This window comes from Astatotilapia calliptera, chromosome 15, assembly GCF_964374335.1.
Source record: "Astatotilapia calliptera chromosome 15, fAstCal68.1, whole genome shotgun sequence".
Lineage (NCBI taxonomy): Eukaryota > Metazoa > Chordata > Actinopteri > Cichliformes > Cichlidae > Astatotilapia > Astatotilapia calliptera.
Genome location: NC_137436.1, coordinates 5675859 through 5680486, shown reverse-complemented (window position 1 = coordinate 5680486; position 4628 = coordinate 5675859). Strand labels below are relative to the sequence as shown.

The following is a 4628-nucleotide window of genomic DNA, read 5'->3' as shown; positions in this document are numbered from 1 at the left end:
TATAGAGAAACCCCAACAATCAGACAATGAGCAAGCACTTGGCAACAGTGGCAAGGAAAAACTTCCTTTTAACAGGAGGAAACCTCCAACATAATCAGGGGCAGGGAGGGGCAGCCATTTGTCATGACTGGCTGCACTGTAAAAAAATATTCCGTAGAAAAACAGAAAATGTCCTGGTAATTTTCTGCCAGTACATTTTCTGTTTTTTTACGGAGGTTTGACGGACCTTTCTGTAAATGATAAAACGGAAAATTCTGTAGATTTACAGTATACTCTCTGTACTATTTACGGACATTTCCTTCAGCTATAAAACAGAAAATTCCGTTTATTCACAGTATATTTTCTGTATCATTAACTGATATTTTCCGTTAATAGAAAAATTGAAATTTCTGTTTATATTACTATTTCCAAGCACTTCTTTTCACTGTAACTCATTAAATATAGTTCTTTATATCCTTAAACGTACATTTCTATGCAATTACAACCTAGTACACCATGTACTCAAAAATTCATAAATTAAAACTTAAATTAATTTGTGCTTCGTACACAACAACATTGGTACAATTAATGTTAAATATTCTTTTATTCTCCTTAACTCAAACACTATACTTAAATATAATGACAGCATCCATCTTGTCATAAAACTACTAAACAGCTGATACATGAACAAAATAACTCACAAGCTTTCAAATTTGAGCATTTTTATTTCCTTGAAATCAGGTTGCCCTCATGTAAATGTGTTTATTTACATTCATTCAAGTGGCTACCAAGTGTTTTCTTCAAACAGGACACCTGACAAACAAAAAATGTCATATTTAACGACATGTTCACATTTAATAATATCCAGAGTACCTTTTAGTTAGAATCACTGCCTTGTGGTAGTTTTGCCTCAGCCAAATGGTTAAGGTGTGGTTTACATCCATCTCTGTCCACTTATGATACAGTATACACATGTAGTCAGTTATAGCCAAACACCTTTGATTACTGAATTGCATTCACTTCATTAATGAAGTGAATGTAATTCACATTTGCGTGAACATTTGTCTGAGATTAACTCTTTGGGCTCTTTACCTTACAATATAACATACTTGAGTCAAAATTTGTTGACTGTTTAAGTGGTGCCACATGAATACAACTGAACAGATCTAAAGAAGATGTTCCTGAACTTTGGGTTTATTCGAACAGGACTGATGGATAACCACAGGACTTTTCCCCATATGATAACTACAACACATAATAAATTAAGACAGATTACTGTCCCAAACTTAAAGATAAAAGTGTATTTACGGGACTTGTTTTGTCAGTGAGGAGCAAAGTATAATTAGAAGTGCTTGTTCTGATGAAAAGTTAAACTGTAAACAGCAGCATAGTGAATAAGGATCTGTGTCCACGAATCCTCAGCAGTGACAACACTTAAACATCATAGTTCAAAATCCTTAATGCACACCTTTTTCTCCACGGTGTTCAAATTCTCTAAGCTGGTTAAGTAGAGGAAAAAGTCTGACATATTTCATGACCATTAAATGTTAGACAAGGCTCTGAAAACGAGGTTACACTTACAAACAAAAACCTCTGCTTGTGCGCACAGACCCTAAATCACAACAAATAAGACAATAGTAAGACAAATTACTACAAAGTCTTGTTACCGCTCTTCATATAACAGTGTGACAAAGTCCTGAATGCAGCCTGCATGTTAGTACATCAAGGTCCATCTGAGCTTTAAGTAAAATACACTCAGCTTTTCCTTGGATTTTAAGAGTTGCTCAGTTCATACAGGAACTGCAGCAGTCGGAGTTAACGTGTCGCTGTGTTGCTCCTCCGTGTCAGCCATTGAGACTAGTCGCAATTTATTCTGAGGAAAAAAAGAGAAACAACAAGACATTTTTAAAAAGTTTGTATTTTTATAATTTTTTTTTACCTAGAGCATAAACAACATAAACAAAAAAAGGATTAGGGCTGTGCGATATGACGATATATATCAGATTACGATATAAAAATGTCTATCGTTTCATATTATACACTATTCTTTGTTTTGTGGTGTTGCAAAATAAACTGTTTACGGCAATATTTTTTTCATGGTTTTGATGGTCACTGTAGTTGCTATATTATTTCTTAAAGTTCTCTCCTTCTCTTATACTTAAAATAACCACACTATGGACGGACAAGTGACTGTTTTTAACGCGTACTTTCGTTACCAACAATGAGGATAAAACCATCGTGTGGCTCCGCCGTCCGCTTGTTTATTTTCCACATAAACCTTTCACAATAAAGCTCAAGTTTCTGTTGAGACTTTTCAAACTAAACTGAAATGATATACATTATTCTCAAACATAAAATTTCAGAATATGCATCAAACAAATGACCTCAAATAAAAACATCAAGTAACTATAAATGGCGCTTACAGTCACCACGCAGATGAAGGCACAGAGAATACCAGCATGGCCAGCAAGGATGAGGCAGAACCAGAAGGACCAGTCAAAAGAAATTGAGGACCTTATTGTTAAATGAGGGGCTACCTCTGTAGCATGGACATGGTTTGGTTATGAAAAGTCTGACACGCCCCAGAAAACTGTACTATGCAAATTATGCCACAAACTGGTCCCCACCACCACTCGAACACGACAAACCTCTTTAACCACCTTTCATGCATCGGTCAAAACACTCGACTCCTGGTACACGACGCCCAACTGAAAACATTTCACATAAGTCGAGTTGCCCGAGAATCACAGAATTTACAGAAAATGCACTATTTTGTGATATATATCGTTATCAGGAGAGATACGTCTTATATTGAATGAGACTTTGGTCATATCACGCAGCCCTACAAAGGATTATAATTCACGTAGAGTTGCATACACATAACACCATTCTGTTGCAACAAAAGCAGTTTATAATTAAAGTAACATACATACCTTGAAAAACTAAATCAACCACAACATTAAACTCACCTTGTGTTTGTAGAGAAGGTGATCAGGGTTTTTCTTCATTTCCTGAGACCAGCTGCTCTGGATCATCACCAGCTTGTATCTTCATCTTTTTTTTCACTCGGGGAAGTCTTTCCTTTTCTTGGCCATTGCTCTGCACTGGAAAACCAAAGTGTGTGATCAAAGGTGAAATAAGGGATATTTTTCCACTGCAGGACTTAAAGTGCTTCAAGTAGTGATAGCTGTTGATCCATTTCTCAAATAATCTGTAAGGATCTGGATTTTTAAGAAAGATACAAATATCTCTGCTTATATTTGGCTAAAAGCTTGATATAGACAAGGCATATAGAGCCCCTGCACACCAGCACTGCGCTTACATTATAGTTCAATCAAGAAATAGTTATTATTGATTTATTATTGAATTTTTTTAGTAATAATTTTTAGTATTTAATCACATTAGCACAGTGGGGTGACAAAAATATTCCACATACAAGAAATGCTGCTCAGCATTTCATAAATTACATTTTCAACAAATGTTGGAGTAAAAACACAGTTACAGGGAAAATGTGTCTGTCTGTAAATATTAACTAAACATTTCTATGTGCTACAAAGTAGACATACTGTAATTGTAAATGTGCTGAGGTGAAACTATACTTTCAATAATTTTACCACTACAGTCTGTTAACCACCGAAATAATCTATGCTGGTCAGCTAGCTAAAAGTCTTTACTTTAGCAGCCCAAATCAGAGGCTAACATTAGCATTTGCTAGCGTCAGCCAGGAAGGTCTGAGGCTTAAACTAGGGTTAGTGTAACTTTGCCTGAAACCCTTTAAAGTGTACAGTAGAGCCAACTGTAAAACACAGGTATTGATACAGTACTTATTAGAGTCCTAGAATAATTTCTAGAACCATGAAGCTCTCACTTTCCCAGTTATCCACATCGCTGACTTTCGCTAATTAGCTAGTTAGCAGTCACAGCTGTGTAATACCCAGAGAGACACAGACAGCTAACTATAATATTTATGAAAACTGGTTCAGCCACTGAAGGGCAAAACTGGTGGTATCACAGTAAAAATTATTTTAACATTAATTAAAATAAAGCTTAAGTCATGTTAAACCTAAATAACAATTATTTTAAAAAATGAGTCAGCAAAATATTCCTGACTTGTCTGGAGACAGCCGAAACCAGTTAACAAATAAATTAACAATTCTTTCTAAATAAAAACACGGAGTCTTTTGAAAAACATTATTTTAATAAAACGAAACATGAGTTTTAATACTTACCACAGAAATTTGAAGGCAGTTTCTCCAACTTCAGAATCCAAAATCCAGATGAAGCCTGAAAGAAGCCTAATGGCTGCTCTTGCGCTTACTTTTCCCTCCTTTTCAGGTTCTTTTTCCCACAATGCATTGCAGTAGTTGAGAAATACAGAAAAATACCTGTAAATGACTAATACGGAAAATTCCTTCACGTTTATACAGTAGATTGTACTGTATTTTTACGGATTTTTTTTACAGTGTGGGGGTGAGACATAATGAGAAAGTGACTGATAGACTATGAGTAATTGATAACGTGTACATTCTGCATTTTTATTAGATTTACTTCTGCATCAGCTGTATTGCCTTTAGCCTTCATTATTTTTAACTCCTATTTACAGTTCAAATTTGCTTGTCTCATGAGAAATATACTCATCTAGATCTACA

At 35.2% G+C, this 4628-nt stretch overlaps 1 long non-coding RNA gene across 1 annotated transcript; it reads right to left on the bottom strand.

Annotated features, from left to right (window-relative positions):
* Positions 1-684: 684 nt before the first annotated feature.
* On the bottom strand, positions 685-4387 carry LOC113037636 (uncharacterized). The gene is made up of 3 exons (XR_003274643.2): positions 4209-4387; positions 2949-3083; positions 685-1852 (listed from the first exon to the last, which is right to left on the bottom strand). It is a non-coding gene; the product is annotated as an uncharacterized LOC113037636 (long non-coding RNA).
* Positions 4388-4628: the final 241 nt, after the last annotated feature.